The 11,952-nt window shown below is 39.5% G+C and overlaps 1 pseudogene; it reads left to right on the top strand.

Moving 5' to 3' along the window:
• Nucleotides 1-6,504: 6,504 nt before the first annotated feature.
• LOC149103938 (uncharacterized) lies at nucleotides 6,505-9,484 on the top strand (annotated as a pseudogene).
• The last annotated feature ends 2,468 nt before the right edge of the window (nucleotides 9,485-11,952 follow it).

Below are 11,952 nucleotides of genomic sequence, written 5' to 3'. Positions count from 1 at the left end.
CACAATTATAATAATTAAAATGCTTTGTGTATAATCACCGAATTTGATGCAAACTCCAGTAAAGTATATATTTTCTGAAAGCTTAAGAGTTGTAGATTACGAAGGTATATTCATTAAAATAAAAATACAAAGTTTTCCGAATACAGCGCCCTATTTCAGGGGTGGCGAATGGTCCTTCAAAAACTCTGGGCCTCGCAAAATTTCGGTCGAATTTCTCGGGTCTCACAGTCTCGTTTTTAGCGGTTATGTCCGTCTCGTAGTCTCGATTTTTACGAGAAGCTGTCTCGGAGTCTCGATTTTTCGCAAGGCTAAAGGTTTCGAAGTCTCGATTCGTTTATCTGTTTTTATAAATGACGTCTTCTCGTCACTTGATATTGAATTTCAATTAGCAACTGTCAAGTTTCCGAGAACAAGTTTTAAATCGTAACTTCTCTTAAATTGTCTGAATTCCGCAAAAAGCTACAAAACCTACCGCAACGTCCGTTATAATTTGGCGCCAGGAAAACATTTTGTTCTAGCGTATCGTAACGTAGTGCGTTATAATCGAATTTCCAGTTCCAGCCAGTGGCTGAAAGGCTGCACCAGCTCATTCTAGCTCTCACCTAAATCTGGGGCTCGACTTTTAAAACGTCTTAGCTTAGAGATGCTGTAGACAACGAAAGAGCGTAATCGTAAACAACGTCAAGAAAACCCAAGCTATGATCCTAACAAGTTCAAGGAACGACAAGAACAGCCAGAAACTCAACATAAGACTTAAATGTCGGCCATGTGGACCGCAGGACAACTACATTGCCTGCGAGCCCGCGCTGTATTTTAGCAGAATTGCAACATAACGTCACGCATATTGTCACAACCCACGTGATACCAATTGAGTTGAGATGTTACTGTTACCGCTTCGAACGGCGAAATCGCCAATGAAGAAATGCTTACAGAATGTCAAATGTCTTCCTCGTCCAGTGCAAGTAACTTCTCCTGCTCGAAGCAGGAACCTTTGTCGCTAGCCAGCTAACTGCATCAGCCCAATTCTTATCGAGCGTTTTTTGAAACCTTTTCCCTCGACTGTTCCCTCTGTGGTGCTTCCCTCGCACTTGCAAATGGACACGACCCAGTTGCGTTTCCTTAACGACATATTTAAGGACGTTCGCGTGAAAATTTTCCAGTCGATATACTTTTTAAAATATTTACTACAGTCAGATAATGAGTTGCTTGTGTCAGAAATGCAAAAAAAGAAAATGGGAGTCACCGACTTCGTTTCAGAGATAAAACCTGTAGAAAACTACCCTGATTTTAAAAATTGGCGCGCGTAAATTAGCATGGTCTCCAGGGTTTCTAGCTTAAAAAATCAAAGATGAATCAACGGACAAACTATCCTAGTAATATTTTGTATGAGTGAATCCGTTGCGTTAATAATCCCAAATGTTACCAACGTTTTCACAAAACTTAACCCTTCAAGAAGCTTTTGAAACCGCCGCACAGATAACGAAGAGCTAAAAAGAACGGAATTCGATGGCGCATTTTGCAAAAAATTCAAACTTTAAGTTAATAGATTTTGTTCATTTTTTCACTAAACGTGGAAAATCGGTAGAGAAAATGATCCATCAAAAGAAAAATAGGGGTCACCGAAAGTCCAAGATCGTTAAATCCAGGCAAAACTATAGCAATGGCCATCCGCCCTATCATTGTTCATTTTATTACTAAGCGCGCACTCATGCATGACGCGGCGTGTGAATTTACGTGCTCAGTAAGGATGCGCAGAAACAATTCGCGCTAACGTACTTAAGTTTGAATCAACAATCCACAAACGGAAAACGCTTCAAACAACTCGTCGAGTACCAAAGACAAACGTTTGATAATTCTTGAGTTACACGTGACATCATCATTTTCTAAAATCCAAAACTAAGGAGCCACCAAAGTTATTATCTTCATCAGACTTAAGAGGGGGTAAATTTATATCTGTTAACAACTTTCAGCTTTTCGTCTAAAAAAATTGAATTTCAAAGCTATGGTGATACGTGACATAAAACTATGAACGCGTTTGTCGAAAAATAAATCTGTATGTATTCGCAAAATCATAGCCACAGAATTTGATATGTCACTGATAATCTTGATAAAATTCTGAATAACCAGGAGCCGTAATCGGGGACGGAGACCGTAAGCGCGCGCCATTTCAAGTATTGGGGTTGTCCCCATGATATGGGACAATAATTCTATTTTTAGAACAAATTGTGCCATCGTCTGCGGCACACGCGCGTACATGCTGCGAGGATTTCTGCGGATGTCGCGCGGGGGAAATGGCGTCCGAAATTCCCGAAATTTTTCATGTTTTTGGCCCACAACTCAACGCGTTTACGTTTGTTGGAATTTTGCTTAATTAAGTATTTTCGTCGTAAGCTGCTCCAGTTTGAGTGAAGTAAGACCGTGTCGAATTTAGGTATGTTTCGCTTTAAGCTTATATATATCGCTGACCAAGTTGTGTTCCGACGGATGCTTCTTTTACATGAGCTGTACCTCCCCCACTTTAAATTTCACATATGTTGAAGATTAACAGCTTTTCCATTACACAGCAAAAAACTAGCTGGATATATTTAGATATAGCAGAGCTTTAGGACTTCAAGGTTTCCTAGCTCCCCTTACCACACGCTTGCGAGGAATTTGCCATTCTATCGCGACCGAAAAGTAAAACAAAATAATTGCTAGTTTGAGTTTCGCCTGAATTGTAAGCAACGCTTGATGTTTCATCAAGGCCCAATAACTTTACGTCCGTAGATACTGCTCAGTTTTATATGAATAAAAATCCCGTAAATTCTCTGTTGTCGATGAATGAGAGCGCCCGCCGATGCGTGTTTTGTACAGTCAGTAAACATGACAAATTCGACTTCCGCCGCGCCGCACTTTCGTGTGAAAGCGTACATCGAACTCAAACAATAACTCTATAGTTTTTAAATATGTTTAAGATTGATAAATGTTTGAGACCATATTAAAAGCTAAGCTGGAAATATGTGAATAAAGCAGAAATAATCAGCAAAGTTACAATGATGCTTTCTTTAATCAACTTCGAATAACGATTTCGATTTTGTTGATCGAGTTATCAAAACTCCTTGTCTATTTTCATTTTGGCAGTGTAAAACTTCACTATGCTTATATTGAAGAAACACACATGATGTCAGTAGTCTTTTTTGCGTTCGTGAAATTTGTTGCAGCATCTCAGCACAAAAGATAACGAAAGAAATCTTTGTCAAGATTTGTTGACAATTGAAAACACCGACTCGGACTTGAAAGTGCACGAGCTGCACTATGCAAATGAGCTAAGTGTACGCGTCAGACTTTCCTTTCAAAAACTTTTGCAAACTCATCAAACAAGCAGAAACAATAGGAAACCATCAAAACAGGTTTTGGTTATGATTAACCATTTTCTGAGAAACTCACAAATTAACTCGATGGCAGAGTATAGAGTTTTCTTGCTATATTCTTAAGCGTAAGATTACAACAAGCGCGAGCAGATCTTATTATTCATTCCCAGCGCGAGATTGAAGTCTTGTTTTCGACCCTGAAAAACCCACCTTTTCCGTTAGCTCAGAGCATAAAACTACGTATAAGCGCCCTGGTTCGTATTCCCTGCCGAATTCCCTGCCATCACGGTGAAAAAGACGCAAGAGAATCTCGCAACTATCACCATTTGATCACGCAACGTGACAGCATCCACGCAAGAGCCCCCGGCATGTGCGTGGATCCGCGCGGATATATGACGTCAGGATGGCGCAATTTGTTCTAAAAATAGAAAAATTGTCCCATATCATAGGTGCGCGCGAATCCCAAGACTTACGGTCTCCGTCCCCGATTATGGCTCCTGGAGCAACTTAATTAAGAGTGCTTTCAACATGAAATCGAGTCTAAATCAACACAAACGTACACATATCAAAACTGCGGCGGAGAGCTGGTCTATATAGCTTTCTAAAGGCATGCATCGTCCTAAATGGACTGAACAAGAGCTTCCTACATCGAGAATTGATCGAGCTTCAAACAAACTAGGCCATAATTATGAGTAAGCGAACTCGTCGCATGCTGTCAGCACGTCAATTATCGACCTGAAGCCACACAAATAAACTTTTTCCGCGCTAGCGAATCACAGACATGTTCGATAGTTAGCTAGGCCGAAAACACCTAAAATTGATAAAACAAGGGAAATAAATGCTTTTCACGATCGATCAGCGCCTGACGTGTTTTCCTTCACTCTGTTCGTGGCCATGTTCTGCTCGCAAATAGCAATGTCCCAGATGTCTTTAGCCGCATCAAAGTTCAGGCCAAATAACGTCCAAGCCCTAAATTGATGTGGCTAAAGCTCTTTGCTGTCTAAAGGAATCACAACATTATCGCCACAGTGCAATCAGTCTACTATTGTGGGGCTATTAAGGGGCTGAAATTTTGATATGTCAACTGTGTGTCCATTATTTTTGACGTTGCCATGGCAACCATCAAATTTCATATAGGTTTGGCCAAAAAACAACTTTTATTTAAAAAGTGAAGAAATAGCGGAAATTAACACAAAATCGAGCCAAAATATTTATGAAAAGTACAAATTCATGAATTTCTGCAATTTGATGAAGAAAACTTAAAAACAACTGCGGAATTATCTCCAAAAAATAGTGAAATCCAAGATGGCGGATCCAAGATGGCGGGTTAAATGACATCATTTGACGTCATATGACTTCATAACCAACCAAAATGGTATCATCTTGCGGAGTAAACTCGCGGCTATCTAATCAATGTAAATTTATTTTGTTCTGCCTTAATAGAACGAAAACCCGGAGGGGTGGCTCCATCCACCCACCGCTCCTCCCCCTTGTGCAACGGTGGGGGTGTGAGTGAAATAGCAGCCTGCAAGGTTTCTAGGTGATTACATGCATTGCAAGCAAATTCAGTTCTAACACCTGAATGGCGAACCCGTTCAAAGAGACATAAGTGTGAAAAAGAAAATGGGGGGCTGGGTGAGGGAGGAAAAATAAAAACCAAAGAAAAGGAAAGAGAACGCGGCCTAAAAGATGGAAGGAATGACCGTGAAAGGGAGTGGCAAGCGTTAATTAAGGATTTAGGTTACGTGAAAGTGATATGAATATAATATATAGATTTAACCAAGCCTAAATGCGGAGCTCCTGATTATAATAAGTTAACCGTAAAGGGAAAAAGAGGAAAGGCTTTTTCACATTACGATTTTTTTTGGTGGAAAAATGTTGTATTAGGCTGGAAAATTTCGCATAATATGTAATTACAACTTTTGTACCTCATGTACTTAGTGTCTGATAGATTCCTTAATTTGAAGTGGAATATACTACGAGTAGTTTCACCTCTCTCTAAGATCGTCTCCAGTCAAAACTCCAGGAACCCACCCCTTCCCACTTCCTCTCGATTCGTATACGTCAATTTAGGCCTTTCCCGGTTGTAGCCAAGAGAGTTAATTTTTTCTGTTTTTGGTCGCCTTTTCTTTTTTGTTTTGTCTTTATTGTTAAGGTTTAATTTTTGTGTACCTTTTTTTGTGCGGTTTAAACTCAAATTAGTCTTTTCACGTCGTGTTATGTAATCGTCTATTGTTTATCACGTAACCTCGTTAAGTTTATTCTTTTAGTTCAAAATTCCGTTTTATAGCGTTTTAGTTTTTAGTTGTATTCAGTCGTTGTCAGTTCTGGAGTGCCGTACAGATCTTGTAAGTAGTCTCGTTTTCCTTTCTATTTTTTGCTGATTTTCAGGTTGTGTCTTGGTGTACCGGCACACAGAGGGAATAACCATTGTACTCCTTTCTTTACGAACCTTGAACATTGTTGGGTCTTTTGTGTCGGCTCTTGTGAACCGGTACACGAGGACAGAACCGTTTTTCGTATTGTTGTATTTTCAGTTTATTTAAGTTTAAGTTCGTATTTATTAATTTCTGTATTTGCTATTTTGGTTTTAAGTGAATCGTTGGAATTAAAGACGAATTTCAAAACGTACAGGGTGTTATTCACACCGGTTATGCTAGTAAAACTGGCATTTTATGCTCCCAGCAATTCTCGTTTTACGTCAATAAAAATGCTCAAATTATGCTCGATTCTCAAAATAATGCTACTTTGGTTCCAGAAAATGCTTTGTTTTATTTCAAGCAAAACGTACAAACTCAGGCATCGTGTGTGCTTATAATCAACTGAATAAAGCGAAAAGTGCTTAATTGTTTGTTTATAAAACTTCTGATACAGAATTTCCTTCTATGAGCTGCAACTTTGGAGAAGATGGCGTGGCACTGGGCGACACCATCTTGTTTGAGGAAGTGCGTGAACGGCCTCTGAAAGTTGAACGCTGACCAGCTAGTTCCAGACTTTTCGAGTCAGTTCAGGTACACTCAGTCCATAATTACAGTTGCAGAAATCCTTCTCTTAAACACAAAAGCAAATCATCACATTGCTTTGAATCATAAAATTTAGCATTTAAATTCTTTTGAGTGCTGAAATCTAGATCAAAGTTACGCCAAATGCTAAATACATGTACTGCTAGCAATTCTTTTTACAGAAAAGTGTGAAAACAATGCTTGCTTAACCAAATAATGCCAAAAAGAATGCCAGCAAAATCGGGAAAGAGCTACTTCAATAAATATCACAGTTCCTTTCGCATTCGTTCTTTCGTGAAAACTTCAAATATCGCGATACTTTTTTTAGATGTTCCTTTTGACAGTTTCTTACTTAAATTATATTCCGTAGAATCAAGACAATACATGTTTCGGATGAGACATCATCCATCGTCAGTTGTACAGTGAGAAATAAAATGAAAATATGCAATAAATAGTATAACAAAGTGATATATTAACAGGGATAATTGAGGATGAAGGTACTAACCAAAAAAGGGTAAAACTATTTAAGCTAAGAAAGGAGACCAATTAGTATGAAAGGGATAAATTAAGATGTTTGACCTGAGAATTCAAAGACGCAGAAGCAGAGTCGAGATTTAGATTTTATTGTCTTGCTTTAATACAAGTGCACGGCGGGTGATACTGGGCAACCGGTAACCATAGTATGACGCAGTTGAAAACATTAACTGTAGCAGTGTTTTGTTTATTTGTAGCAAGTGGGTGATGGAAAATGAAGAAGAGCACTTGACAGACGAGGAATGTGATACCACACACAAAGTTAAAAAGAGAACAATTTTGGCATTTGGTGTCATTGGCTTCCTGGTAGATTTCTTTTTCAGCATCAGCTTAAGTGCCGCTCAGGACATTTTAGAAGCCACCAAGATACCTACATCAGTTGTTTTACTAGCTGCATCTGGCCCCGCGTGTCTTACAACTGCAGTTTATCCGTATTTTTTCTAAAGGATCTCAGTTTCTGTGTCATGTTGTATTATCCTCACCCTCTCCGTCACTGGAATGCTGATTACATCCCTTGTTGATGATCCAATCATTAAAGTAACTGGAGTGTGCTTGGTGTCATTTGCAATCGGCGGTACGGAAACCGTGTTTTATCCTTTAACATCTTTCTATGGAGGTAATACAATAAACAGCTATGCTCTTGGTTCTGGATTTTCATTTTTGGCGGCGCCTTTATCGTACATAGGTAAACATTCTTAACTTAAATTCTAAGCATGGTCAGTGGAAGCTCTGTGAGGGATGTTAATGAATAAGGGCCTCTTTGATGGGAGGAAGAGTGGGGAGTTGGAATTAGTGGACTCCGGCAACGTACCCGGGATGATATCAAAATGACGAAACTTAAAAAGTGCTCAAGCAATAATGACCCGGAGGCATTTTGACCTGTTGTCAGTTTTAATTCTTTCTTGTAGTATCAGTCAGAAACAATCTTTCCTTACATGGGTAAGACACTGAGTCGCATTAGTGTAGGGTTTTAGCGTAGGCGATTTGTTTTGTTTTGTTTTTTTCTTTTCTCAGTTCAAGTTAACTAAAGTTGTTTTATCTCAGTGAATCATCCCACCATTTTTGAAGGCCGTTGCTATTTGTACGTTGAATTTGTGTTACCAATTCTTGTGGTTTATCGTTGAATGCGGACTGCAAAGCATACACAGAACCGAGAGTAATGTTTAACATCTGTAGCAGGACACATATTTCCAAAACTCTCAACTTCCTTCGGCTTAAGCTTTTAAATGCTATATCGGCTTTTTTATTATTTCTACACTAAGGTGAACGAGAGCATCATTTATCAAGTTTATAAAACAAAACGAAGCCAAACGGTTTGTACATGATCGGGTGGTAGATGTAGATATCAGGATAAAAACACCTTTCTCTATATCTATCTTGATGAAGTTTGACTTGCCTTGTCCTTTGTTCACAGGCTTGACAATGTTGATTTGTTTGTCTCCGAAAATTCGCTTCTTCTCGTCACAACCTTATGGATCTTGCTGCCCATTTCCTACATTGCAATGGAGGAACCAAGCAATAGTAATAACCCAAATCATCACCCGAAGTCATTCAAAGAAATTCCTTACAGCCCACTTGAATCGAATTCCAGTGATGATGCTTCCAAAACAAGACTCTCTATTATTGAAATGTTATCACTACTATGGCAAACAGAGCCTCTTTTTATTGGGTTATTTGTGAGCAACTTTTGTAAACAACTGCTCGTCAATGGTGTGATGACGACAATGGAGTTTTCAAATGTTTCAGTAACTCCAAGAAATCAGTATCTGCTGTACGTGTTGGCGTCGGGGACTGGTGACCTACTTGGCAGACCATACCTTGGCTACTTATCTAACTGTGGAATCGCAGATAAGTTTGCTATCAGGAAACCATGGTTTCTTTCTTTGCTTAATGTTTTTATTCTGATCTTTATGGTGTTTGTTTCTTGGTTTCGTTTCGGGTTTCTGTCTCATCTTTATAGTGCTGCTGCCGCACCTTTACTCAACAGTTTTCTGGCGGGGATAGTTTTCGTCAACAGTTTCCAATTTGCCGGTGAAGGTTTGAGTGTGGTAGAAAAGAGGTTTTGTCTGGCATTCCTGACCGGTGCATTATGGGCGGCAAATCTGGCTGTTGCACTGATCGGTTTGATCGTCGAGTATCAGTTACGAGAACACTGTGAGTACACTTTTGAAGACGTCGCTTGTTTTACAAGATCGTCCACCGCATGGGATCCGTCTGCGTCGTGTCTCCTCTAGCTATCAAATGAAAAAAGTCTTATGTCCGTTCTGTTTTTCTGTAAAGTTTGTCTGAAAGCGAAAAGTGCGCGAAAGCCCATGAAATGGAGACAAAAACTAGCGGCGAAAACGACTGTTTCTCTCCACCCAGGGAAAAAAAAAAAAAATCGCTTAATTTCCTATCCAAACACTCACTCTACAACAGCAAGAACTTGACTATGGCTTTATTAACAGCGATAAACCGATATTTCTGTGTTGCACCTACGACGGAGAACACTGTGTTTACATTTTTGAAGACGGTGCTTGTTTTACAAGATCGCCCACTGCATGGGATCCGTCTGCTTCATGTGTCTTCTAGCTAACAAATTAAAAGTGTTACAACATAGCCCCGTTCTGTTGTACTGTAAAGTTTGCAAGGTGGCCAAGAGTGCGCGAAAGGCAATTGCAGAAAAAAACAATGTTACAGACGACCTTTTCTTTCTAAGGTCCGTTCCAAACGCCTCTCCATTCATGTGCCCAACCTAACTGGTGAGTTAAGCAAGGCAGAAGAGCGGCGTTTGAATCAGTTTGGTTCGGCAGGTTAGGTTTGGTGCGGCAAACAACATTAAATTCGTAAGGGTCTGTCGCACTATGCGACGTTGGAGCGGCAGCTGATTTATACCGCGTTCTCTTTATGTGTCGAACCTAATGCAAAAATTACTGTAATGAATTTTTCATATAACGGGACTCGTGATTGGCTCAAAATTGAGTGGCGTGACCAGTCATGCATGATGCTCGAAGTCGTCGCTAAAAACAGAGACAACAAAGTATGCCTTCAATTTATGAGAAACGGGACTGTATAAGCAATTTCCTTCAGCGCAAATTCATATTTTGCTCTTTCTTCGTGATAATAGGCCAGCTTATGAAATTTCCCTTTAACAAGTCGAATTAAGTCGAATTAAGCAATTTGGTAGATGCAGTCCACCCTTGGCCTAATTTGCGTAATTTGTGGTTATAAGCTTGTCATCGCAGTGTGCTAATCATAATTTACAAGTCAGCGATGCAGGCCAATGTTTTGTTTATAGTGCTGAAGATACAAAATGAAAATCAACTTAAGGGGAAGACTTCTGCGATTATAAGAGTCTGGAAAAAACGTGTCTCTCAGGGTTTTCCTCGTGAGATGTCTATAAACACTCTATCCAAGGCTACGAAAGTTGAGGCTCCTGAGGTCAATCGTCTGATTGGTTAGCTAACTCCCAGTTCTTTCGTGAATCGTCTTTGGATGACTAAACTATAATTATTTATACTTGTGCTTGTGTTTGTCCTAATTTTAAAAAGTTAGTCTAGACTTCAAATAATCTGACTCAGTTTTAAACGGCGTATCTGTGTCATGTTATTGGGATCCAACTACATTTTTCTTGTCGTGTCTGCATTGTTTAAACAAGCCCTTCTCTAATAATATGACATACTGAACCAATTTAGTCAATAAAGTTATCATCTAGTTGACTTTTGATTTGAGCATTACAACCCGCAACTACTGTTATCAGAATATCCCCAAAAATGGATCAAGACCAATTTTGTGTGGAGATAGCCGCCTGTGAGGTTTCGTGACTACATGCAGGACACAGTTGGATAAGCTCTGTAAATCGGAGTTAATGGCTTGTGTCTGTTCATGTGAAGTTGTTAGATCCACTTGCAAATTTGTCCAAGACTTTACAGGCATACTTAAATCATTAGCAATCAGGTGAATTTGCGTGGGAGGGACCGTGGATTGTCCAATAAGAAGGGTCGTGTTTTTAAATACGTGCGTGACTTTGCAAGAGCTCATCGTTGCCCACTGAGTTGAAGGAAACGAAAATATTCAATAAACGAAACAGACAAAAGAGCTACCTGCATTCACAATCATAACAATTAAAATGCTTTGTACGTGATCACCGAATTGGAAAGCGTTCGTTATTGATAATGCAGAAATCGAACCAACCGTATCTATCCTACATGAGAGCTCCGTACGTTCGGCAAGTTTTTCCCAAGTCAGAGAACTGCACTCTGTTGTTTGGTTCTTAGTCAAAATTATACCATAAACACTCCTTTGCATCTTTAAACAGTGAAATCGCGCGGGCGGAGCAGGAAGGCTTGATATTGATGCTTGTTATAATCAAAATAGAGTTTACTCCTCGCTGTATTATGTCCCAAGAAATTCAACTTCGACCTTCTGTTGCTATTAATAGTCAGACCAATAAGCAATGAGTCGATTCAGTCCACCCGGCCGTTAGCTTAATTTGCATAATTAGTTTTTGTGGTTAAAGTTTGTCATCGGAGTGTGCTAATCAGTTTAAAAGTCCGTGATGCTCGCCAATGTTTTGCTTATAGCGCTGAAAATAACAAAGGCTTTCTTGGTAGGGATTGACTACAGGCTTTTCTTCATGGGATTTCTGTAAACACTCTGCCCAAATCTACTAAAGGTGAGGCCTTTGATGTCAATAATCAGAGATCAGTGACCTCATGTGCAGGTTTGACATTCCGCCCCAACTCCTGCGCGAATCTCCTCGGGTTAACTAGCCTAAAACTATGTATACTAGCGCTTGTGTTTGTCCTAATTTCAAACGTTTTGTCTAGACTGGCAACAAGTAAACTGACTCTTAAACGGTGTGTCATGTTATTTAGACCCAGCTATGTTTTTCTTATCTTGTCTGATTTATTTTATATATTGAACTGAAACAAGACCTTCTCTGTAATGACACGCTGAACCAATTCATGTACTCATTATAGAGCGGACGTTTCGATTTGAGCATTTTGACCCGTAAATTACTATTAATACAGTTTCACCATAATGGACCTATTTCAATTTTGTGAGGAAATAGTACCCTGTATGTT

This window comes from Orbicella faveolata, unplaced genomic scaffold (genome assembly GCF_042242905.1).
Source record: "Orbicella faveolata isolate gen_17 unplaced genomic scaffold, um_ofav_v1 contig_35, whole genome shotgun sequence".
NCBI lineage: Eukaryota > Metazoa > Cnidaria > Anthozoa > Scleractinia > Merulinidae > Orbicella > Orbicella faveolata.
Note: the sequence above shows the minus strand (reverse complement) of the source record. Positions and strands in the feature narration are given on the sequence as shown.